Below are 27,545 nucleotides of genomic sequence, written 5' to 3'. Positions count from 1 at the left end.
ACTGGAACAAAAATACGGAAATCTGTTGATGCAAAATTATATATCACTGTAACTTAAAGGTGGGAAAGGAAGAAGAAGAGGTAACAGAATGAGGTATAACTCTGTAATAGCGGAAACTTATTTTGAATGCATTTAAATGTATTTTTAAAATTTATTTTCCCTTTGTTGCCCTTTTTTATTGTTGTTTGTTGTTGTATTTAAATGTATTTCCCTGGATGCCTCTCAGGTGAAAGATACACAGCCTGATTAGATAGAAAAATCCTCATGGCAGAATCCCATCCACAGAGAGTCTTCACATGCTGAATTCTGAGAACTGCTCAATGACCCCAGTAGCCAATCCAGTCTGAGTGGCTCAAATCAGACCCATTGCCCAAGTCGAGGAGGGAAAAGTTGGGTGATACCAATGTTTCCAGCACTCCTACTGCTGCCCTTTCTGGAGTAGAACATCTCAGTCAAGTCTGAGGAGCTAACTGACTCCATGGCCAGCATCCATGACTGTTCTCATTTCAAAGAGATCAACCCAGGCAGAGAGTATGCAAGGCCAATTTACTTGCACTTACTCTCTCTGCAAACTGTGGGGACAAAAAGTTCAAGACACAGACTTTCTGTTCTCAAAGCCCCATTTTCTGAGGCTCATTAACTCAGCCCATTTCCATTGGTTCCCTGTCCTTAGCAGGAGGCCAAGAAATCAGGAAACCATAGAGAAAGGGGAAGGAGAGAAGCCAGGAAGGATTCTGCAGGCCCTCCGCTCAGGTGTTACATGTGGAACAGGTGGCATAGGGACCTGCCAATGCCAAGGATATACTGTTATCGCCTTCCAGTGGTAGGAGACACCCCATGTGGCATCCCCCACAACCCTGTCTCTATACAACTCATTCAAAGAAAAGCAAAGTAACTACCCAGAGACAGGGAAGCAGGTACATGGGACAGACATTTCCCTTTTCATTCAGAACTTTCAAAGTATTTGGAAGGTAGCTTGAGGTGGGGCATTAAAAAGGGAGACAGAAACACTGTGATTTGTTGGATTGCTCTGGAAAAGGAAAATGAAGAGATTAGAACTCAGGCCAAAGAGAAGAGAGACCAGAAAAACAAAAACAAAACAAAAAACAGCAACAGGAAGGAAAAAAGGGGAAGGGATTTGGCTGACCCTGTAAGGGCACTTTGCTAAGTGAGTCCGGCTGAGGGGAGGCAATGACGTGTTGCATTTCCCGAGTCCTCACCCTGAACCTCTCCCTATCCCTTCCTCTTGGACAAAGAATCAGACACAGTTGGTGGTGTACTCATGTTGACATAGGAGGGCAATAGCAAATCTAAAATGGAAGCCAGCACAGACTGCAACCCTCCTAACAATGGAAATAGTGTTCAAACAGCAGCTATTGGCTCTCCTGGTCCAGACTCCCATCTGCAATCCAACACTTGGGAAGTGGGAAGCATATTCTGAGACGTAATGTATTTTTTAAAAGAAGGAGGGCAGGGGAGAATCAAAAGTGCAGTCATCAAAAATAAGGCAGATGTTTTGTTTTTCAGTAAGAGAAAAGTAAAACTTTTTTCTTTTTTAAACAGAACAGTTTGTTCAAGGTTACATAAGATCATGCAGAAAACAAGAAATGATTTCCTTCTTGCCAATTTTTCATGCTAACAGGCTACACCCAAGATCCCACTCAACTCCGGACATATTTTGTAGCTCCCCTGGCTCCTTATCCATGAAGGCAGCATGCAGAGACACGGCTGAGACAAAGACAGGGCTGTGAAAGACCTAATTTCTGTTTTCCTGAAAGTTGCAATGATGTTGTGCTCCCTGTCACTCACTTCAATTAGGCAGTCTGTATTACGAACATTTACATGCAACACACTGATCTGTGTGCATGTGTTTTGCATTCCCCCCACCAATTTCATACACCTACACTCGTAATTACAGTAGGTGAATAACAGCCAGATTGGCTGAACTGAAAATGACATTTCTCTGTAAGAGATCACATTAGAACATTTGGAGTGCCCCTAGCTGTCTTATGGATGCGTTTTTCACAATTAAGGGGGTATTAACAAGCACGGTATTACTGTCAAGTGAGGGTGATCAAACTCTTTTCAGATGCCGATATTCTTCTATCAGAAGTGTGTACCTGCATTGTGTGGGGGTAGGAGGCATGCAAGGATGGGGAAGCATTAGAAACATTTATCATGGTCCAGGCGGTGGTGCAGCAGGTTAAGTGCATATAATACAAAGCACAAGGACCAGTTCAAGGATCCTGGTTCAAACTCTTGGCTCCCCACCTGCAGGGGGCTCACTTCACAAGTAATAAAGCAGGTCTACAGGTGTCCGTCTTCCCCTATCTCTATCTTCCCCTCCCCTCTCAATTTCTCTCTGTCCTATCCGAAAAAGAAAAGGAAAGAAAAACAGCCATAGTAGCAGTGGACTCATAGTACAGGCACTGAGCCCCAGCGATAAAAAAAGAAAGAATGAAAGGAAAGAAAAGAAACATTCAATACCACAAATAACCATCCTAGAGTGAGAAGTTAAATTCCCTAAGCAAATGAGGTTATTCTGTACTCTGGAATCCACCATCTCATTGTGAAACACATTTGGCTTCTTCTCTCACCATTTGTACAAACACACCACAGAAACAGCTATGGATGCATCTCTGACCATTGCCTTTAAAATAGAAGTATCAACAGTGACAGTCCAATGAAATGGGGGGAAGCTCAACTTTTCTACTGTCAACAGTAGTCATAACCTGCTGCTATCAAACTGCACTCTTTGACAGTGTCACAGATTGATAGCTTGCACAACTTAAACTACTTCCCTGACATTTTCTAGTGAGTAGGAAAAGCCACAAGACACACAAAGCATTGCTAACTGGAATACAGCCCTGGGGGAGAGGGAGTGTTGAGGGGAGTGCAACAGTGAGAACCAGAAGGCCTAAATGCAGAATTCTATTTGTTTACTGAATAGAGACAGAAAGAAATTGAGACAAGGGGACAGAGATGGAGAGATGAGGGAGAAACACCTGTAACACTGTTCCACCACTTGTGAAGCTTTCCCCTTTCAGGTGGGAACCAGCAGCTTGAACCTGGGTCCTTGCACATTGTAACAGGCTTGTTCTACCCCATATGCCACTCCCTACCTCTTCCCCCCAGCAATTCTTACATGAAAAGATATGACTTCCTAGATATCTGTTTTAATTCTGATTGAGCTTCAAATTACTATTAAGTTGAATTTCCTATAATTTTGAAGGTTGACATCTGGGTGAAAAAAAAAAAGTCCAAACCAAAACCATGACCTTTCTAATGTATTTCTACTCTAGAAGAACATCTGTAAATGGATGCTGAGTTATAGCAGGCAGTGGGAGCCTGTCTAAATAGAACAAGAGAAAGAAAATTTCTGCACTACAGGGGAATTTAACCAGGAATTGCATTGAGTACAGGCACAGAGGTCTCAGGTAGTAGTGACAGAACTACTGACAATCTGGGTCTTTAGTGCTTTACATTTGCTTGGAAGAACTGTTCTGCCGCTGCGAAAAGGAATCCAAATTGTGTCTGTCGTATCTGGCTGCACAAAGAGGAACAGCTTCCTATACCTTGGAGGTTTCTTTAGGGATGATGAATGATGGTGCTACTCGAGGATTTTCACACCAGACTTCCCACGATCTTTTCTGCTGACACAGGACAGCACTCTACCACCAAGAGGATAGAATAGTGGTAAAGATTCTCACATCCTGAATTAGAGACACCTGTTTCATCTCATTAAGATGTTAAGTTTGCCTTTTAATTTTCTGCGGTGCTTTTCTTTAAATACATAGAGCATCCTCCTAGTGCTCCATAGGACGTACTTGGAAAATACTAAAACTCAACTCGTGTTGGTTGAGAGCAAAGAATGGGAAATTCTACTCAGAAACATAGTGGAAAAAATATCTAGAAGTTTTCAGTATCTGCAGAGAAGTCACCCTTGTAACTAGTGATAGGTCAGAGGAAATCAACTTAGAGTTCTGGTTTTATTAACAGGATATATTACTTTTCTCTAAAATGTTTTGGTGTTAGAGTTGAAAGGATGTGAAAGCCCCCCCCCCAAAAAAAAAATTCAGTTCCGTTGAAGAAATTCCCAAGTGCTCATCACACTCAGAAAAATATGAAGGAAATAAATGAAGCAATATCATGGTTCCAAACAGTTCCGCCTCTACCAGTCCAATTTGTTTTGTTATCACTGCTCTGTAAATCTTTCTCTCCTCCCCCATGACTCAATCAAACATGAGCTCAGGGGAGGCAATTCCAATCCAACTTAACATTTTAGAAAAGGAAGCAACAGACCAAGGGTTCTAGCTTTATGTTAACAGGGTGGAGAGACCCAGTAAAATGAGATTAATGATAAGGGAGGCGTTAGAATTCTCATGCACACACTTTCACAGAGCTCTGTTGGCTATTATTAGCACTTGAAAAAGAGTGGAGAAAGGAAAGGGTAAATGAGGAGAACCTTGGAGGAGATGGCAAAGATAGCACATCAGGGAGATGGAAGCCATGAAAATGAGCACTGAGCCCACATGCCCAGGACATAAAAGAAATCAGGACAGTCTTAATGAGAGTCGGGCAATGGGCCTAATGAGAGCCTTAATATACTTTATCTTCCCTTTATATTTCATTTTGGTGTCATTAGATGCAGCCAACCAACAAGTATTTATTGAGTGCCTACCCTGTGCTTGGCCTCAGGCTCACAGCTCAGAGGACAGCTCCAACTGCAGGCAGTGGTGCTTCTTGGTGACAGTTCTGATTTCTAGGAGAAGGGTTGGTCACTCAGTGTCCCAGACAAGTCCTGTCAAGTTCTGATGCTCTGGAATGTTCCAGAGCCACTGGAATACATGCTTCTGCAGGAGGGACATTTAAGTTTCCCGAGCTCTAACTCAATCTCATAAAACAGGTAGACTCTCAGATGAAGTCCTTAAGTTTCTAAACCAATTAAGGTCATTTAAAATGATATTTTCTCTCACTCATCTACAGTAACAACCCCTCTATCTCCAACCCCCACCACACACCCCTTGGCTTAGATTTAAAACAGAAAGAAAGAAAAAAAAAAGGAAGAAAGAAAAAAGAGTAAGAATGTGAACTCCTATAATAACAACTAAATAAATACAGGAAATGTATGGCCATATTGGCCATATTTGGTGCTATAGAAAGATCCATTTTTGTTCTTTAAATAGGCTATAGATGTGTATGGTACCTTAAGGGGGTCTCTATCTGTGTATTATTTGTTATGTGTAAGGAGCTGGCTGAGATATAGTTCTGAGGGAAAAGCACAAGGAATACATTTGCATTTTATTGCTCTACTTAAAGCCTATCTACTTCTCTTTACCTGCTAGCCATAGAGCATCACTTTGTTAAAAATCATTTCTGCATGCAGACTGCACACATGCAATAAGACAGTAATAGCAATAGTGGCTGCAGTTAACATTTGCCGAGAATTCTGTTATGAACCCAGCACTTGACTGATTCTCACACAGCTGGCAGGAAGAAGCTACAGGTATTCCTCCCATTTTACAGATGAGGACACTGGAGATGAGAAATACAGTGCAGCCTCTGTGCACAGCCCACTGCAGATCACAGCTAAGGAGCATGTTCCTGACTACTGCATCGTATTCTTTAAATTATTCAGTGTGCTGTTTGATGCCAGGATACCATCTTCATCAAGTTAATATTAGCTTCACTTATTTGGGGGGAATCGCATAAGATGGAGTAAACAGTCAATAGGGAGATAGGGAGGCCAGCACCAGAATAATCTGGAATTTTAGGCAACAATGTGAAACACAGCAAGGATAATAGGTTTACTTACAAAATACAAATTAATTATCAGAATGTGCTTTAAAGGTTCTGTCCCACATCCTTGTGGTAGTGTGGATCTTATGTTTCAGATAAGAGTCTCTCCATAGAAGATTCTTATGCCTGGATTTTTTTTTGTGTGTATGTAAGTGAAATTCTTATTAGCTGAACTACAGTAATAAGATATTATTACATTACAACATTATATCCTAGGGTATTATAATACAAGGCTATTAGCACGCACTTGGCTAATAGGGTCCACAGTGCTGTAATGTGTTACAACCAGGTTGGGTAATAAAAATGACAATAATAGAATCATCATCTTAGGTACTTGGGAGGGATCATTTTTCAGATGAGGCCTCAGAGCGCCTGCCCGGCATTATTGCAAATTGATATATGAAGAGACCATGCTGCAGAAAGACTTACACAGATATATACATAAACATTTGGAAGGCTTTTGAAAATATATTAAAGATGAAAAGCTACTCCAATATAGACTGGCAGCAAAAAGGTTCTGAATGAGGCAGGATAAAGAGTCAAACAACCTGATCTTCTCAACAGCAATTTACAGTGCTCAGTGCCATCCAAGTCCTGGCTTAGAGACCAAGATCGAGCAGCAAGCCAAAGACACATGCCTTGACCCAGCATATGAGACAGAAAAGGAATAAATGGGAATATAAACAGATGCTACATTGTCAAGTAGTGAGAAAGGGCACAAGGAGGTGTGAACCAGGGTGAGAAGATGGCAAAGGACAGGCTGCTAGCCTATCCTGAGACTGAAGGTAGGGGACAGGCTGTGAGGGTTCCAGCCAGCAGGAAACTTCTGGGTCCCAGAAAGGGGCTGAGGACAGAGTGGGAACTGAGAGTAGAATAAGCTGGGATCTTCAGTAAAGAGTCAAGGTGTCCATGTGGGGACATGGAGTTGTAGGAATGGGGGAACTAAGAGGAGGGTGAGAGAGAGAGAGAGAGAGTGTGTGTGTGTGTGTGTGTTGGGAAGATGTGAGAATGTTGGCTTTCATTCTTTGTTGGAAATAAAGTCTTGGGTGGGGGGTAGGGTATGTGAATAGTAAAGTGATTAGCTATCAGGACTAAGGAAAGGGGGTATTCAGAAGAGATGAAACAGAGGGTGGGGACGTTGGCCAGTGAGAACGGGTACTCGGATATTACACACGATGATGACTTACATACAACTGACAGGATCACTTGAGCTGGATGTGGAGAAAAATTAAGAGGAATTATAGGCTTTTTTTTTTCTGAGTCAGTGGGTACCATTTAATGAGATGGGGACAGGAAGGAAGAGGGATCAGAAGTTTGGTTTAGGAAGTTTGAGACACACAGTACACATCCCCAGGAAGAAAGGCATGAAGGCAGTGGGCAGTTCAATGTCTGGTGTTTAGAGAAAAGGTTGAGGTTAGACATACACAACTGGATGACTTTGCAGGTAATAAAGAAACAAAACACTATTCTCATGATGGTAAATTACAAAGAGATCATTTCAGACCAATTTTTTCATCCCCTCCCCCAACCATATAGTGTGGCAGAAAGAATGGTGAGTGTGAAATCAAGAGACCAGCATTTTAGCCCTGGCCTTGTCTCAGATATTCTGGGAGTTTGATTCTTACCTTTGATATAGTTCTCTTCTTTTCTATAAAGTAGGAGTCCTTGGAAATGGACCCCAGATGAGAATAGGCCAGGGGCAGAGGGCAGATGAGGTGGGGGCTGGAAGGCAAAACAGTGCATTCACTTTGGAAAATAATTTCGCAGTTCCTCCAAAAGCTAAACATACAGTTGACCACACTAGAGACATCAATTCCACTCCTGAACAAATAAAAGCACACACTCACACCAGAACGTGTAGCTACATGTACACTGCAGCAGCTTTCACAACAGCCACTCCAACCCACATGTCCATCAGCTGCTGAGCACAGAGACTTGAATGCATCCACCCAGCAGAATAATGTTCAGACATGAAAAGGAGTAAGTACTGACATATGCCTCAGCATGGTCAATCTTGAAGTTATTTCGCTAAGTGAAAGAAGCCAGACATACAAGTGCACATACTGTGAAGCCACATTTCCATGAAGCATACACAGCAGGCAAACCCATAGATGCAGAAAATAGGTGAGTGACTGCCTAGAAGCTGGGACAATGGGAGTCAGTACAGGGAGCTGATGGCTTGGAGAGCAGGAGGCTTCTTCCAGTGATGACAAAAACATTCTAAAAGTGGCAATGATGGTTGCACAGTATTGTGCATATATTCAAATCTCAAGTGAACTGTACATTTTAGAAGGGTGACTTATGATATATGGATTATGTCTCAAAATATCAACTAGAATGATAAGGGGAGGCAATCATAGTGTCTCAGGCAAAAGGAAAACCAGGTTGAAATCTGGCGTTAAGGAAAACATCAGTGTGACTCAGGCTACAAGAGCATTTGTGTGCTGGGATGGCCAAGATGCCTGCCAACTGTGTTCTCATTTTCACCTTGACTATGACCCTGGCTTCCAAAGAACTTGAACTTTTCTGTGCTCACTTTCAAGTCTTTCAGCTTAAAGCAAAGTTGTTACATTTTGGAAAGCTCTGAATTGCACACAGTAGAATGGGAACAGAAAAACAGGGCAAGATGTGTATATAAAATCTACCATTTTTTGTTTCCAAGAGAAAGACAACCTTTTGGCAATTCCCTGTATATCAGCACAAAGCTAAGTCCCCAGACTTCCTTTGTATTTTATTTTATTAATGACATTCTGATCATGCAAAAGGAGTTTATCACAAGTGTTCTAGTTTTTCCTGATTTTACCCATTGCTAACCATGCACTATAACTGTTTCCCCAGAAGCAGAATACTACATAATTTCAGTAAAATCCAGATACAGAGTAATGGGACTAGTCACCAGAAATTACAGTGAGGTAGGCACCAAACATATGAAAATCCAAATAATCCTGACAGAATTAATTTTATATATAGTAGCAGGGCTGTGAACATCCAAACAGATCAGTTTACATATTGTAAGCTCTCCAGGAAGCATCCAATTCCAAAGGGATTATAGTCATGTCCTGATGGAAGGTTGACAAAGATTCCACAGCATAGGCATCACAGAAAAGGGCCTAGAGAGAACTTTCCAGATGGCAATTTTCTTTAAAAGATCTTAAAACTGAGATTAGAAAAGTTCATATCAAATTAACATCATGTCCCCAGTATAGAAAGGATTTCAGAACCAATCCAGGGATTGAGATGAACAGATCATATTGACAATCTGTGTTTGTGTTATAACAAGTTGATTCTTGTGGAAAACTTCCCATTTCCAGGGGTTTTAGTGGTTCCTAGGAAAATGGTATATTTTGCACAGTCTTAAAAGTGCTCACCTCATTGACAATGGCAGGGGGTTCATGACTCCCTAAGGATAAAAGGAAGCAAAGACAATCCTCAAATCAGTGTGAGGCAGAGGAAGAGGGGGCACTGGTGATTACTGTGAGAGTGATCCCAACAACTTGGAGGTGCAGGCATTCAAAACAAGCATCTGCACAAATCAGACCTGGACTCAGTGTTAAGAGAAGACATAAAAGGGGTTCTCCTCTACATAAATATACTGATTTATGTTTACTGCTTGATAAGATCTTAATCTGCTGCAGACTTTTTTATATCTAGATTACACTGTGCAATGGGATGCATTGGATCGACCTTCTCATGGTGCATCCCGTGAGTACCCATTTATTGGGGAAACTGACGATCCTTCCTAGCCGACTGAATCCACATGGATCCCAGTCACTTTCAAAGTCAGCAACAAGCAGACATCAGGCTCAACCTGACGCTGTTGACTGGCTACAGAAGAAGGCCAAACGCTAGAAGAAGAACACTGTGCAATAAAGCAGTACCTGTAGTAGTTCATAGACTCTTTAAAGGTACCATTTATACGGAATTTTTGTTATGGTGCAATAGAACTCTGAACTACTTGGAAATACCTGGTTAATCTCTATTTCCTGTGCAGTAATTTATTTGGTTGCCCTTATTCAATGTTCTGGTGTGGTCAGTTACTCCCCTCCTTACACAATGACTTTAATTATTTATTTTTACTTTAAAAATTATTTTATTTTTGTATTATCTTTATTTATTGGACAGAGATATGAAGCAGGTGTGAGGGAGTGAGACAGACACTTGCAACAGTGCTTCACCACTTGCAAAGCTTTCCCCCTGAAGGTGGGAACTGGGGTGGGTCCAACTTGGTTCCTTGCACATTGTAACATGTATACTCAACCAGGTGTGCAACCATCAGGCCCTAGTTTTTTATTCTATTTTTTATTTTATTTTGTTCAGCAAATATTCATCAGATCCTGTCTACGTACCATCTATTCTTACAGGCACCAGGACCTTGCATCAAGTTGTATCTCTGTTCGTAGAACAGAGAATTGTTTACTTCCCTCCTATGTACTAATTTCTCTTCCAACCATTTCACCCTGTGCCTTTGAGGGGTTTTCTATTCCACCTGATACCCCTGCTGTTTAGCTTCATCTCTGTGAAGGGTATTTTACTGCTGTTCATCTGGCCTCCTGCCATTAGTAGTTAAACTACAATAACAAAAAAACTAAACAGTGTATGGCTTGAACAACAGACATTAATTCTGCACAGTTCTGGAGGCTGGGGAGGAGAGGCCAAGATTAAGGTACTTGCAGGTTTGATTCTTGAGGAAGGCTTGCTTTCTGAATAGCAAGTAACTTGTTATTGCTGTTTTGGTTTTGCTGGGAGGATGAGGCCTGTGTCCTTATATGCAAAGAGAAGCTCGGATATCTCACCCTTTTCTGAGGGCATCAATCCCATCACATGGCTACTCCCTCATGACTTCATTTAAACTTAATTAACCTCCAAGGTCCCACCTTCAGATGTCAAAGGTTAGTGTTCAGTATGCATTTTGGGGGGTACACTCCCATTCTCTCCATACAAACAGAAATATTATGAGACAGAAAAAGACCCCAAGAGTGAAATGGCAGTGCTGCAGTTCACCACCCTAAGTGGGACAGAATTAGGAAGGCAGAGGCCCAACATTAAGACCAACTGCTATAGGGGATGGGAAGTGACATACTCAGTATCCATATCGAAGGAGCTGGGTTCAAGCCCCTGTGCCCCCTACCTGCAGGGCAGATGCTTCCTGAATGATGAAGCAGTGTTTCAAGTGTCCTCTCTCCCCCTTTCTTCTCCCTTCCTTTCAGTGTCTCTGTCCAAAGGAGGAAAAATAGCCACCAGGAACAGTGAATTCATCCTGTAGACACTAAGTCCCAGCAATAACCATAGTGGCAATTAAAAAAAAAAAGCAAAAAGAGAAACCACTATGAATGGTACTTTATTTAATCATTTCCCCCTACCCCGATGAGGTGAAGAAGCCAGGGCCTCTTGCCTGTACAATACTTTAGTCAACTGAGTATTTCCTTATTTTAGAGACAGGAAGAGGAGAGGGAAAGGTAGACAGGGCAAGAGAAGAGACAATCACAGCAGTGCTCCACCTGGGGACAGTGGGGTTTGTCTGGTGGGGCTGAGTACATGGCTTGAGAATGAGGGGGTAACTACGTAGACTGAGAAGCAGAGCAGCTAGCTTCCTCTATGTTTCAAATATCTAGTCAAGCTTTCCACTTTTCATTCCAAAGTCGTATGTAGTAAGTGTGTTTTATTGCTCCCAGAAATGTTTTAATAAAAGTGAAATCAACCAGTATAATTTAAAATAACTATCATTTTTCCAAGCTCATCTGTGGGGTTCCAAATATTAAAAGGGCATTATGTGGGAATCTTTAGACAAAGGTTACAGCACATTTTAAAGGCATAGCCCTTAAGAGAGTTGTAATCCCACCTCCATATGTAATTTATGTAGGCTATATCCACTCATATGTAAGTATCACAGAATCAGTGTCACCAACTGGAGAGAAAATTTTTTCTTTAGAATTCATTTTTACTGCTGAGGTCTGCATAATATTGATGGCAGAAGTCATAGAAAAGTCTCATTGCCCAGAACATTAACTACCACTCTCTTTGTGGCATTTCGTAGTAGAGTCATCACTTTCTAATAGGCTTATCCTCCACCTCGCCCAATGCCAACCATCCTGTTTCAATAACTTATTAAGCAAGACTGTCGGAGGCCATCCAATTTCACACACCACATACCAGCACAGCCTGGCTATGAGACTTGGTGCACGCCACCTCAGGTGGTTTCTTTCTAAGAAGTATATATTTCTCTTAGGAGCAAAACAGGAGGGTATGTGAGAAGAGCCCACAAAGGAAAGCCCAGCTACAGGTAGGCAAGAGGTGAGGCACTTCTCCAAGGAGGCTAAAGTTGGCCCCAAACAACCCAGCCAAGCCCCAGAGACCTAGTGCACATTCATCCCTGCTGGTGTGGCTGGGTCCTCCCAGGAACGGTCACCTCTGGGAACAGAAGGATGCAACCTTGCTATTTATCAGTGATGGTGGATTTATAATTCCACACAGCTTTCTACCAGGGGCTCAAGATACTGCAAGGCTTTTCTGTTTGTTTGTTTTTACCAAACCAATAAAAACCAACCAAAGCTACAACCATCTGGCTTTGTTACTACTTCTAGCTTTCAGATGAGAAGTATCTCACGCTTTTCACTTGCCAGGCCCCGTGAATTTTACCTATATCCTATTTCTTTCTTGCTTTTGCACTTTGTGAATTTTTTTTTTAAATCAAAATTTTCAAATGAGGCCTCATGTTTGATTCCTGGCACTGCATATGCCAGAGAAAGGCAGTATACTGGTATGTCTGTCTGTATGTCTGTCTTTCCTTCATACATGCTAAGTAAACTCTTTAAAGAACATTTTGAAAGTTTCAGGACAATGGAGCAGGAATACCTCATGACTCATTTAAAGTGGAGTTTGAAATGTCAGTGAAAATTGCTCTGGCTCATTTGGGAGGTCACTTCATCTTGTGAAATACTGAGTTTAATAAATAAGGGAAGAAACCTCACTTAACTGTTTTTTCTATAAGTTGCAGTACCTTTTGGAGGATTCCTAATGCTCTTTGGAGATTGTAAAAATGGACCAACTATGGCCAGTCTGAGAACCCAGCAGAAAGTACCCAGCACTCAGCAGTAGATACAACCCCCCATCCTCCACCTAACCAGGCGGCCTGGAGACTCCAGCTGCGGACTCAGAAACAACAGAGCAAATATTGAGATGTGTTCCCAGTAGCATGGATATGGGAACTGAGGATTAAAGTTTCATATATAGGAAAAGTTGAGACCAATAAGCTGAGAGCCCTAAGTGCTGGGTGGCCAGCAGGAGGGTTAAGAAAGGATGAGCTGGGAAGCAGCAGCAGAAAAATACAAGCATTATATGCCAGAGAGAGGTCAAAGGAGGAACTTGGAGAAAGTGGGCAAAACAAATCAAATAGCTACAAGACATGCAATGACTAGTTAATGACATGAAAAATTCAAACATCCAGGCCACTCTGATGCTTCTGTCTTTGCCACCAGTGAGGAAGGATTTTATATCACCAACTGGGGGGGGGGGCAGGGGGACAGGGCACTGTGGGGGGGAGCAGTAAAGGAAAAAATGGGGTGGGGGGCATCTTGCCATCAGAAATTAGCTTAAAGTGGAAAAAAAAAAAAGACACCACCAGATGGCAACAGGGAGCCAGATATGAATCCCCATGATTTCTCTAGGAGACATGACAACAGTACATCACAAGCATGGCCACTGCATCAATGAAGTGCCTACTTACATGCTTAATGAAAGATAAGATTAGAGGAACAGCCGTCAGTCCTCACAGAAAGGTAAATACTGAGACTGAAGAAGTCTTGTCACTGTATGTGCAGACCCTCAATTAGTGGCTATACCTTTGCTGTGTTGGTGGCAGGGCATTAACAATTAATAGACCCTGCCCTCAATTTAAAGCCTTCCAGGGAAGCAATTAAATTTGGTAGACACTGTAGCCTCTAAACAAAGATACATCATATAAACACAAAAGGAAGCACACATCTGAACAATAAAATGCAAAGTGGAAACAAGCTTGGACTCTGGAATGAAGAGAAATGATCCTGCTATGCTTTTGTCCTGGAAAAGGCTCCACTGAAGAGCTGGGTCTCTGAGCCTCTTTTCATGGAGGCTCAGCCTGGGTGTGAATGCTGTCTGGGGTTCCCCAAGAACAGCCTTGCTTCTGGAGCTTTCATGCTTGCCCACTCTGTAGTCAGAATGAGCTGTCCAGTGCCTTTCCTATGAACACAGACAGACAACAAGGAGAGTGGGGTATATGTGCAGGACCAGGGCAGGCACTGGCACACCCTGCTCTGGGGTTGGTCAGGAGATACAATTGTCAAGCAGGACTTGTGTAGTTCCAGAGGGGAATTGAATGCAGGCAGCCTGGCTATCAAGCAGTCTTTAGCCTGCCTCTCTCAGCTTCTAACGGAAACACTTAGGGAACAGAAGCGTTACATCTGGCTACAGCTGCATATTACATGCTCCATTGAGACTCCACTGCTGATGGTGAACAGAATAACAAACAGCTGGGTATAAATGTAAAAACCGGGAAATAGACTCTAAATGCACACATTTTACGAACTCTTAGAAATTCAAGGGCTGAACGAGCAAGTGCAATTAGCATGGATGAATGCAAAAGTGTCCCTGAGACCAATATTCAGAAATGTACCTGAGCTCCCCAGTGCCATTTATGCCTTGGCTGGGCTCACCCTTAACTTGCACCAAGGGCAGGAGGTGAGAACAAACAAATGAACAAGCAAAGATAGAATCTTCAGATCACTTGCTGGCTTTGCTCACGTTCCAGTTAAAAGTTTATAGAAATAACTGAGCTTCCAATTTTGGATTTCCAAACTGGAGAAACATTATCTTCTAATTTAATGTAACTGGATGGAAAGGTTAATCTGAAAGTCCCCAACACTGAACATGTGTGCTTTGGGCAGGGCTTCCTCACACAATTCTACAGAAAGAAATTCCCAGCACCAGGGACAAAGATCAGGAAAAAATACTCACTGATGAAAGCACACAGCCCCAAGGGGCCAGCAGGGTGCTAATACCTTACAGACAGTCCAGAGTTTTGGGAACATTCTGAGTAACTTCTCTATTTATAAGGATTGAGAGCAAATAGATGGGTCACAGAAAGAGGCTAGGAGTTATTTCTGAACATTCAAAAGTATGGATAACAATTTTTTTGTGGAAAGGTTTGGGTTAGCCTGACATAGAGACATTCAAGATCTGGAAAACATGTCTATATATTTAAGAAAACTAGGATATGGAGTCAGATGTGAGAAGGGAAACACATTTAGGGGTGAAACTGGGACCTAATTTATGTTGTCACCTAAATAACAGGTATACTGGGAGAATCCCAGACTCCCTGCTGCCTGAGTACCAAGAGTGGCAGAAAGAGATGGGATATCTAGAATACTAGTTAAGTATCTGTGGTTCCACTAACATCTTCTGCATCTCAAGCCCATTTGTTCTCTTGATTTTAGGTCTGGTATAAATCAAAGAGTTTACCTAAAGGAAATTCAGGAGTAAAAGGATATTCTAGAGAAAATCCAGGAGCTGGACAGTGGCACACCTGGTTAAGTGCACATAATACTAAGCACAAGGACCTGAGCAACGATCCAGGTTTGAGCCCCTGGCTCCCCACCTACAGGGGGGACACTTCACAAACAGTGAGGTAGGTCTAAAGGTGTCTGTCTTTGCCTCTCCCTCTCTATCTTCCCTCTGCTCTCAATTTCTCTCTGTACTATCCAATAAAATTTTTTTAAAAAAATGCCCTCCAGGGATTTGTATTGCTGACACCAAGCACCAGCAATAACACTGGAGGCACAAACACACACACACACACACACACACACACACACATACACACACGAAGGAGGAGGAGGAAAGGAAAAAAGGAAATGTGTGCCTCACAGATTAATTAAAGTTTTGATTAATGTTGATTTCCCCCTCCATCTTTTTTTTTTTTTTTGCCTCCAGGGTTATTGCTGAGGCTCAGTGCCAACACTACAAATCCACTGCTCCTGGCCTCCATTTTTTTTTTTAATTGGACAGGTCAGAGAGAAATTGAGAGGGAGAAGGAGATAGGGAGAGAGACAGAGAGACATCTACAGACCTGCTTCATCACTTGTGAAGCAAGAGCTGGGGGTCCAACCGGAATCCTTGTATGGGTCATTTTGCTTTGCACTTGTGTGCTTAACCTGGTATACCACTGTCCCCTCCCCTCTAACCTCCCCCGTCTTTCAAGCTACCTGGATTCCATAACCATAATGGATCATGGAAATGCTCACTGTGTGTATATTTCCACCAAGGGCCTATATTTCTTTCATTGCATTATCAGTAATAAAGAACACATGGAAAGTAGGTTTTTTTTTACTCGAGTAGGTTCTAGATATAGTTAAAGATGGGTGAGGCAATAATTTAGTATTTATGTGACCCATGGAATGGAAACATTTTCTTTGGAAAGATGAAAACAGCTAAATGCTTATTTCCCTATAAGAAGACACTTGATGAAATTGACAATAGCTTCAAACAACAAACAGGCCTTTGTAAAACCTGAACTTTCTGGAAGGGGAGAGAGAGAGCCAACACTGCAGATGAGTGTTTAGAGTAATCAAACTTATAACTGAACTATTGTTAGGCTTTATACAATTCTGTAACACCTAGAACAGACAGTACTCATCCATGGTAGGATGAAGATTTTAAATATTTGTGTAGAGAATGATGCTTAAAATAAGCTCCAACTTTTATTCACCAACAGAGTTAAAAAAAAAAATGAGAGAAGAGAAGAGAAAGAAAAAGAAAGCACGAGTTTCAGTATAGAAAATGTTGTGGTTTTCACATGACAAGAAAACTGATGTGTTCAGTCATATAACAGGTCGGCTGTGACTCACAGATCCTGAAGTCCTCAGTGGTCCAACTTCACTTTAACTATTTGATCTGCACACAAACTGTGTAACTGCCATCTTCCGTCTGGTGGATGTTGGTGTGCTTACACCATCACAGTGGTATCAACCAGCCACTGTGGAGGCAAGTAAAACACCTAGAGAATCAGGTAACTTTAAAAGCTATTTTACTTTTGTTCTCAGCTCATTATATTGCATAAAGTCAGTTTTGCTGATTGATTAAAAATCCCAGTTATCAAAAGCCCAGACACTTATAGAAAGAAAACACATAGCCTGTTCAAAAAAAAAAAAAAAAGCACCTCAACATAAAAGACAGCATCTGTGATGCATAGAGAGCTGAAGAAACACACAAATTGATTTGTCCTCAGTTATACCTTACACCTGAGCAATCATATTACATTATGAAAAGGAGCTATGGCTCAGGGGTTTTCACCATAGAGGCCTTGATTCTAAAGTGGCAACAATCTATTTACATTTTTTTTATGAAAGGAAACACACACTTGTCCATGTGTATCATGTTACTAAGAAGTCTTTTTTTTTTTTTTTTTACTCGAGTCCCAGTTGCTAATATTAGATCTCTGGAGAGGTTTAAAATATTGAATGTAACTGGCAACTTTCATATTATGGTATAAAATGGTCTGTTCAAAAGTCAACATAACAAAAGAATTTATCATTCATGTTAGACTCCAACATAACAAAAGAATTTATCAATCATGTTTAACAAGTTATAGACTATATGTATATACATATATCTACAGATGCATGTGTGTATGTGTGTGTGTATAAATCAAGGAACATCCAATACACTTGACCTAAAAATTGTCTGACTCTGCACTTGAATGCTGAGCTGATAGCCTCTCCTTCCTCTGCTGTGGTCCACCTGTCAGGGCAGACTCAGATTTTCCAGAGCTGTCTGAGTTTTCTAGGCAGCCTGAGCCCAGTGCCTGCTCTGCTTCCAGTCTGGATCACAGCATCACAATGGTTTTTCCCTTGGTTTTTCAAAGACTTTGAACTCTACCAAGGTCTGTAAGGTGAGTTGTGAGCCTCTGTGCAGATGACAAATTTAAGACCTTCAAAACAAAGCAACGAAAACAATGTCACCATAATTTTCCCCCTGCATTAGCTTTTGTTCTCAAACCTGGTAACATTTTTTATTGCATCAAACTGCCCCCATGGGCATTAAAAGGCTTTCAACAAAGAGCAAAATACTAAGATTCCAATTGGTTTAGGCCCTCACCACAGCTTGAAATATGATCTTATGTCTAGAACAATGACACTAGCCCAGTGTTTTCTGTTCTCTGGCTTGGTTCTAGAACCTATGGAAATCTTCAGCTTCCATTAAACAGTTCCTCACATGAACAATCTTTGTTTTCTTTTTCTTTTTTATTAGTGACTTAATATTGATTCACAAACTTATAAGGTAACAGGGGTATAATTCCATACTATTCCCACCACCAGAGTTCTGTGTGCCTATCCCCTCCATTGAGAACTGCAGTAGTTCTCCCAAGCTCACAGATATGGGTTAACTATTATTTCTATAATTATCTACATTTGCCCATTTTTCCTTTTTATTAGTGATTTAATATTGATTTACAAAATTATAAGATAACAGGGGTATAATTATACACCATTCCCACCACCAGAGTTCTGTGTCCCCATTTCTCTCCACTGGAAACAGTAGTTGTTCCCCAAGGTCACAGATATGGGTTGACTATTATTTATATAAATTTCTATGTTTGTATGTATTTGCCCATTTCTTCCTATGGTCCTGCCTTTTCTTCCCTTTTTATTTTGTAGTTTTTAAAATTTTATTAGTGACAGTACTAATTTACAGAATTATAAGATAACAGAGGTATAATTCTGCACCATTCCCACTATCAGAGTTCAATATCTCCATTCTCTCCATTTAAAGCTACAGTAGTTCTCTCAAAGTTGCAGATATGGGTTAACTATTATTTCTATAATTATCTGCCTATATTTGTGTATATTTGCCCATTTTTCCCCTATGGTCCTGCTTTCTCTTCCTTTCTAAATCACATCTACACATACTGCTACTTCCAAATGTCCTTTCTTTTTTCTTCTTCTCTCTCCAGGTCTTGATGGAACTGGAATCCAGATCCCTCTGGTCATCTTCCCCTAACATTTCTCCTCCTCTGGAGTTATGGACCAGAATTCTTTACGGGGTGCAGGAGGTGAGAGAGATGTCAAAACATACAGCAGCATCTACCGTAGCAGCTGTGATGACTAGCTCAACCAACTCTTCACTTTGCCCATCAGGATTGAATCTAAATCAAATTATGGTTTCTTGTTTCACAGTCCAGAAGTGTGGGTTTCTGTGGAGGAGGTGTGGCTGAGTTGACAACAAAGTGAAGGAAGGTCCTCAGGAGGGAAGCTGACATTTTGATAAAAGTGTTCCAACATCAGCGAATGGAGCTGGTCTCATGCAGTGAAGAGTCATGGTATTGGGCCTTATAGTCTGATTTCTGAAAGTCTTAGAATGAGGGTGGAATGGATATACATTCCATTCTTTGGCTGAATTTTTGTTCAATAAAGCCTGCAATTTTCAGTCACTTGAAAATGTAATTATAGATAATGTTTGCATCAGTAGCAAGAACACAATAAGCACACAGGGCATGAAAACTCCACTCAAATCACATCCTCTTAGGTTAGGACACTTGTCTCCCACCATGAGTAAAGGCATTGTGACAAGATAATATTTACTATGAAAGGGTTTGTGGGTTTGACCAACGTATGCATAAATTCTGCTCTAACTTTTCCATTTACCTCTTCCTTTTATTTTGGTTATGTACACATGAAAGAGAAACCATAATTTGCAACAAATAAATGAAAGAAAGAAGAGAAAAAAAAAGATTCTATAAAATGTTTATCTCCTTGATCAGTCAAAAAAGGTACTGAGAGGTCAAAAGTATATTCACACATGAAATGGACCAGGTACCAAGCCCAAATGAGTCACAACTGCCAATATGTAAGATTCACTTGTTATCTTGTTCAAATCTCAGTTATGTTTGTTAACTTGTTTGGCCCACTTGGAAAGAAGAGAATAAAAACTGTAAAAAGTCTAGAAATACGGGGGCTCACCTGGTAGAGTACATGCCTTATCATGCTGAGGTCCTGAGTTCAATACCCAGCACTGCATGAGATCACCATGGGCTGCACTAGGGGAGCTTCATTGATAGTGGAATTGTTGGTAGAGTAGTTGTGTCTTTCCTCCCCCTCAAAAAACAAATAACAACAACAATAACAAAAAGAAGTTTGGCCAAGGAGATGACTTCTTAGTATAGAAAGATGTAAGAATGGTCTCTAGAAAGGACACTCCATTAAATTATTAATTAGGGAGAGAGTGGAAAGTCATTTTCTAAATCACAAGAAGGCAGTGTATGAGGTGGAAGCACCCCTGAAAAGGGCTGGGAATCACTTAAATCAGATGCAGAAAGTGAGATGTTGGAGGTAAAAGGGGGGCAGGGAAATGCCTAATAAAACCACCAAAAAATATCACTGAGGAAGCTATTATCTTAAATGTAGGCTCAGGCTCCATCTTAACACTCAGTGTTAACTGCTTCCTACTCTTAGCAGCCAAGGGGAATCTACCTCGGCCTTGTAAGAGATCTTAACATAGATTTTGGTACCTCTTTCTACAGACATCCCTGAACAGGACTTTTGACTTCTAGAGCCAAGAAACTGATCCAGCTGTGGAATAAAATAAAAAAGAGGCAATTTATGTGAAAGACTCCATGCAGAGCAGGAGCATATTGGGTCATAACTAAGAAACTCTATACTCAGAATCCTCATACTCAGCATATTCATCAATGTGTCATCTTAGTAATACATCTAGTAATTTAACCTGCTTATGGTTGTAGATATAAGAATGCCTCAAAAGTCTTCCAAGCAACCTTCTGGGATAAGCTGCAAGGTAATACAAAGACCTCAGGCTTTGGAAACCTCCAACTACTGATGATTCTACATTATAGAACCCCCATCTCCTCATTTGTGAAAAAAAGAATAATACAATCACCTTATAAATATTTCTGAAAATTTACTGATAATTTATTTAAAGCACAGTCTCTTGCCTAACTCCTAGTGTATCACAAATCAAGAACAGCTAAAATCATAGCTATCTCAGAAAATGTAACTAAGGTGGGCAATTGCCCTTGGAGTATTAGTAACCAGAATTAGAGCCCAGAAAAGTAGCTCACTTAGATACTTTTCTGCTTTGCCATGTGTGTGACCAAGTTTCCAGCCTGGTCCCCACTGTGTTGAAAGAAGTTTTAGGTGCTATGCATTCTTCCTACCCCCCCCCCCCCCCCCGCTTCTTAAAAAAAAAAAGGAATCAGAATTAAGAGGAACACACAACACAAAAGAAGTGTTTAGTTGTCAAGGAATTACAGTTTTTGCTGACACCAGAAAAAAAATGTTTTGTTTTTTTTTTGCTTCTGGGTATACATTATTTTACTGAATGGAGAAGTAGAAATCAATCTGGATCAAAAGCATCACATTCTGAGTCGATCCAAACAAGACATAGTTAGAGGCAAGAACAAGGCAAAACCATCACGTGGCTTTTCAGGCTGACAATGTTCCAATTTTGGCCACTCATTATAATAGCCAGACACAAAATCTTGGCCCAACTGAAAGCTCACCTATAAAGTTAATCAGGCTGCTTTGATACAGAGGAGATAAAACGTGCTGATTACGAAGTACCAGTAATCTGCACAGAAACATTTGTAGTCTTTGGAGGTTGGTCCCTTAAGAGAGTTTGCCAGCTCCTGGCTATAGATACAGGTTCCCTTCCCCAATGATCCCAGAAACATCTTGTTACCTCAGGTATAGCTCAAAAGCCCCCCCGACACACACACCTGTTGCCAAGGCCCTGGTTTACTCTATGGCAATGCAGTGGACTAGGAAAGGAAAGAGACTTAAGGGATGTTCAGTTTTGGAGGATACACGAAAGACTAGAAAAACCTTTCCTCCTTCAAAAACATCCTCTTTCTTAATATCACTCTCTTTACCAATATATTTTTTTTACAACTAGATGCCCAGTATGCATTCCCCAGACTGGTCATTCTCTAGGCTGGTAACAAAGGACTTATCTCAATTAGTAGATTCAATACTTTATGCCTCCCTCTGAATCTAATTATATCTCATATCTCAGTGAATAAGGACTTTTTAAATCAAAATATGATTTTTACTTAAAACATACAGATAAGAATTAGTTATATTTTTCATATATTGATAATTTTGCTTTCTGTCTACACAGAACTAGACCGTTGGAGTATATTAACAAACATGATGCCCAATATAAATGTTGCAAAGTATGAAGGAGAGCAGATATATTCCAACAGTGAAACTCGAGTTCCTCCTTTAATGGCGACTAGATCTTCCTGTGTCTTAAGAGAATGGTTTGCAGGGGTAAATAGCATAATGGTTAAGCCAAGAGACTCTCATGCCTGAGGCTCCAAAGTCCCAGGTTCAACTCCCTGCACCACTATAATTCAGAGCTGAGCAGGGCTCTGGTAAAGACAGACAGACAGAGAGAGAGAGAGAGAGAGAGAGAGAGAGAGAGAATGAACAGAAAATGTAATGCCTGAAAGTAGGAACAGAGAGATGGGGGTGAAAAAAATCATGCCTGAGGAGGCACTATAGGTAAAAATCAGCAAAATCTGGATAGTCTGTAATTTTTTTATTGCCACCAAGGTTATTGTTGGTGCATTATGAATTCACAGCTCCTGGTAGCTATTTTTTCCTTTAAAATTTTCTTTATTTTAATAAGATACAAATGGGGTATGGGGGAGAGAGACACCAGAACACTGCTCAACTTTGGCTTATGGCTTATGTTGGTGTCAGGGATTGAACCTGAGACCTCAGAGCTTCAGGCATGTCTTTTGTATAACCATTATGCTATCTCCTCACCCCAACCTTTCTTTTTCCTTTTTTCTTCTTGATAGAACAGAGAAAAATCAAGAGGGGAGGGGAACAAACAAAGACAGAAAGAGAAAGATATAGCCCTGCTTCACTGCTCCTGAAGCTTCCCCCTGTAGACAGAAATTAGGGGCAGCAACCAGTGGCACAGCTATATACAAGATACTGGGCACTGTACAGCAAACCCTAACAAAAGGACTTTTCAAAGTTAACCCAATTACCAAATAATGTGACGATACCATTAACTATCCACTGTCTTTTTGAACCCTAAAACAGCAGGAACCTCACATCTCCCATTATAGAGCCTATATTTCCCCCAGTCCTGGAACTTTAGGATAGGGCCCACTTTCCCGCATGCCTCTCCCAATCCATATCAAATAATATTGCATCTGCCGATCGCAACCTAATCAACGCAACGATTGCCACCTCAGCATGCTTCACCTCAGACTGTGTCCAGAGACTTCACGTGTGGAATGACAACCCTTCAGCTTCATTACTCGGGTGAGACCTTTCCTTTCATAGTATTCTCTAATTCCATCCCAGGTGGATCACTTTCTAACAAAGTCCCAAAACCTAGATATAGACCAGGTTCTGTGAGAGAAAGCATATGTTCACACATATCCATAAACTAGTGCAAAATATATACCTGAAAGCAGAAGTACACTAGAGTTTGCAGCAAGTACCCCCCCCCCAAAAAAAAACTTCCTCTCCACTATTCCAACCTTTGGGTCCATGATTGTTCAACAATTTGTTTGGCTTTGTATGTTAACTCTCTTTTCAGCCACCAGGTTCCAGATGCCATCAGGATGCCGGCCAGGCTTCCCTGGACTGACGACCCCACCAATGTGTCCTGGAGCTCTGCTTCCCCAGAGACCCACCCTATTAGGGAAAGAGAGAGGCAGACTGGGAGTATGGACCGACCAGTCAACGTCCATGTTCAGTGGGGAAGCAATTACAGAAGCCAGACCTTCCACTTTCTGCAACCCACAATGACCCTGGGTCCATGCTCCCAGAGGGATAGAGAATAGGAAAGCTATCGGGGAAGGGATGGGATATGGAGACTGGGTGGTGGGAATTGTGTGGAGTTGTACCCCTCCTACCCTATAGTTTTGTTAATTTATCTTTTCTTAAATAAAAAAGAAATTAAAAAAAAAAGAAATTAGGGGCTTGAGCCCAGATCCCTGCATGTGGTAACGTGAGTTCAACTAGGTGAGCCACCATCTGGCCCCAAATCAAGTGACTTATAACCGTGGAAGTAAATCTTTGTACTAGCTATGGAAGCTCTGATCCCGCAGGGCCCTTCCCATCAGCTATGTCAGGACAAGCCCACTTACTAAATCACAAGTACAGAGAGTTATCATGAATCTTGCTCGGGCCAGGCATCAGCTAGATATACATCCTATACCTACAGTGCCACCCCTCAAAGCAAAAAAAAAAAGGGGGGGGAGGTTCCTTCACCAAGTTCTTTGCTCTTTCCGGGGCTCTCCTGAGAATGAACAGGCATTTTGCAAGTTGCACACCTACTGAGGAGGCTGGGAGGCAGGGCCTGGTATTGGTCCCCTCCACATTCCTCTCACTGAAGCTGCACCCCCCCACACACAACCCAGCCTTGCTGGATTTCTGCTAGGGTTACAAGAGTACCATTACGCGAAAGCCAGCCTTCATATTGTGCAGCTGATTCTCTTCCCATAAGAAAATCAAAATCGATTTCCGCTGTTGGAGAGAAGGGCTTTTCAGAATGCGCATATGGGGATATTGTACAGAGATATTGCTTTTTGCTTTACCCCAACCTAGAATGGAAGGCCTGACTGCAAGTTCACGACTGGAACGGAAACCACATTTTATTCCCAATCATCACACAGAAAGGAGGAGGAATGCATCTTCATAATGTTGTCCTGGGGACTGAGCATTTTCCAAAAGTTTATATGGGAACAATACTGCTTTATGGGTCTTTGGCTGAGTCTTTCAAGCAGGAATTTGAGAGGGAGAAAGTATTAACTGGCCAGTTGTAATGAAGTTTCACTGTACTTAATTCTCCCAGGAAATGCAGCTGAGCTTAGGGTCAGCTCTAAGTACCATGAAGCTATAAAATATTTAGGTTGTCACTGCTGCCCCCACATTCACTTCACATAATGTGGGGGGACAGGTAAGAAGCATGTCTTATTACTCTTCTTTTCTAGATGAGGAATCTTGACAAGTCACCCAAGATTGGACGTGGGCAGGGACCAAATCTAAAGGTGTATCAAGAGACTGCTGGCTCAGTAAAGGCCTCTTAGCCTCGAAGAACCACCTTCTTATCCACTGCTGGGCAGTACCCAAAGCCACTTTCCTGGTGTGTCCATTCTACTGTGCAATCAGAGACAGTTCAAGAGTCTGTGATTTCTGCCTGAAATTCCACTCATGGCTGGTGGCATTATAGTGATTTCTGCATTAAGAAAAGAGTCTCCTACACTATTCCTGGGAGAAAGTTACACAGCAAGTATGTGATTATGAGGAAACAAAGAGGGCTGGCAAAATGGCTCACCAGAATAGGGCTCCTGGCTGGTCATGTGTGTGACCCAGGTTTGAGCCTGGCCACCACTACTTTGGATGAAGCTTTGGTATTGTGGTGTCTCTCCTCACTCCCCTGCCCTCCACTGCTTGAGTATCTAAACAAGTCAGATGGAGCGATAAAGCCCCAGCAACGAGAAAGAGAGAGAGAGAGAGATAAAAGAAAGGTTTCCCTCTTGTTCTCTTTTCTAACCCAGTGTTTGGAAAAGGAGTGTAAGACATAAGTAGTAATGTGAGCAGGAGGGATCAGGAGATACAGAAAAGCAAGAAATCTTGCCCAAAGGCGTGTACTGAAAGCAACTTCTTGACAGCTAAAAGTAAGATCAAACGAAGAACGTGGGAACCAGGAAACTATAGACAATGTGAAAAGAAATAAGAACCTGATAGTGATTTCATGAGACAGAGAAGTGATATGGTATTATGTCCAGGGGTAGGTGGTGGCACACCTGGTAGAGTACACATGTTCCCATGTCCAAGGACCTGGGTTCAAAAGTCCCCCTACCCCCACTTGTGGGGGTGATTTTCTGAGCAATGGACCAGTGGTTCAGGTGTTTCTCTCCCTACCTCTCTCTCATCCTCATAAAAAAAAAAAAGGAAAAAAATGGCTGCTGAGAGCAGTAGAGTTTTTGAGCATACAATAAGCCCCAGCAGCAATACAATAAATAAATTATGCAGAAATGGTTTGGATGCCAGGCCAGGAGACAGCACAGCAGTAGCTCACAGGACTTGCATACAAGTTTCCAGGTTTAATCCCCTGCACCACCAATAGCAAGAGCTCCGCAGGGCTCTGTTAAGAGTAGGGCAGAGAAGGAGAGGGAGAGGGAGAGAAGGAGAAAGGTAAAACAATGGTTTAGAGACAGAGGTACCAATTATATATTAAGCAGCATCTAGGGCTTTCAGAGGGCTTGTGCACTGCCTTTTGAGCTGTACATCTGAGAAAGATGGCCAGGGGATGATGGGAGTCACAGGAAAAGATGTTACCAGCCTGGACCGGAGGAAATAATTGCAGGCGGAGGCCTCCTGGTGACAATTTTGAGAAAGCAAACACAGCTGCAGCCTAGCCAAATATAGCTGGCCAAGACAATGACATCCATAAAGTTAATCATTCTGAAATCTGCTACCCTTATGCTCTACCAGAAAACTCAACACCCCTTCCATAATGTAGGAAGTCAAAATAGTTTCAGGCGCAGAAACATGCAGCTGCTCCAGTGAAATTTACTACCAGCCATGACCAAGGAGTTTCCAGCCCTGTCCTGGGTAATTGGTGTCCCCTCTCTTGAAATTAGGGAAAACTCTTGACATTTGGGAAACTTCTCAGAGACAGGACAATGAAGTGAGATCCTGTCAGGGGAGATTGAAGTCAAAGAACTGAACAAACAAATCATGAAAAACCTAAGAAAAGCGCAAGGGGGGGTGGGGTGGAGGAATCTTCAGGAAGACCAGTGCTATATAGGAACAGAAGGTGTCCTAGTTGGGGTAGGAAGAATGTACAGTGGAGAGAAAGTCAAAGGAGGCTGGCTAGCCCAGGTTAAGTCCTCTACCAAATGCTTTTCCTCCTGGTCCTTCTGCAGATCACACCTTGTTCTTTTGTGATCTCCTGAAACTTTCTCAAGGAGGAAATAAATGTCAGGCTTCAACCTGTATTTACTTCTCTTGAGACACAGCATCTTCCTCTGGAAATGGCAGCAAGAAAGTCACTGGGGCTGAGAGTATATGAGAGTGCATGCACATGTCTAGGTTGGCATACTCTACTTTACTTGGCCTCTGGAGGTCAATAACCCCCCTGTAACTTTAGCCTTTTCTAAATGTTCCATTGATGGGCTGAACACCGTGCATGCACACTGAAAAGCCCAAGGACTCCTTTCTGCAGCCTGAGAAACACCTTATGGGGTGTTATGAATCATGTGAAATGGCAGTGGCAGCAAAGACACCGCTCCAATGAGGAGCCTGGTGTGGCCCTTCAATAGTGTGGCTAGATGAGAAAATAGCAGTTTGGGGGTCCATTGTCCACATGTCTCAGTGTAGAGTCTTTTTTCACTTTCTACGCTAAACCCGAAACACCTTGATAGTAGCAACACCTCAGTCACTGAGAAAGAGAAGGGCCCAGCTCTAATAACATGGCAACAAAGTGGGCCATGATACCATGTGTGTGCATGCGTGTAGGAGGGGGGTTGACTTTTTACCACACACGACTGGATTTCTTCTTTCTTTCTAAATTATCTTTACTTATTGGATAGAGACAACCAAAAATCGAGAGAATGGGGGTATACAGAGAGGGAGATAGAGAGACATCTGCATCACTGCTTTACCACTTGCAAAGCTCTCCCCCTGCAGGAGGGGGACGGGGGCTCGAACCTGGGTCCTTGCACATTG

General features: G+C 41.9%; 1 protein-coding gene across 8 annotated transcripts in view; it reads right to left on the bottom strand.

Annotated features, from left to right (window-relative positions):
* The window catches only part of CELF2 (CUGBP Elav-like family member 2), a 554,881-nt gene that overhangs the window by 260,840 nt on the left and 266,496 nt on the right, over window positions 1-27,545 (bottom strand). Inside the window, exon 1 of one of the 8 annotated variants that reach the window (XM_060192158.1) lies at window positions 7,425-7,495. The exons of the other annotated variants lie outside the window; for them this stretch is intronic. The gene's annotated coding sequence lies outside the window, so the exon portion shown is untranslated. Of the gene's footprint in view, window positions 1-7,424; window positions 7,496-27,545 lie in introns of those variants that run through there. 8 annotated transcript variants of the gene reach the window in all.

This window comes from Erinaceus europaeus, chromosome 6 (assembly GCF_950295315.1).
Source record: "Erinaceus europaeus chromosome 6, mEriEur2.1, whole genome shotgun sequence".
Classification (NCBI taxonomy): Eukaryota; Metazoa; Chordata; class Mammalia; order Eulipotyphla; family Erinaceidae; genus Erinaceus; species Erinaceus europaeus.
This window is presented reverse-complemented; position numbering and strand designations above follow the sequence as displayed.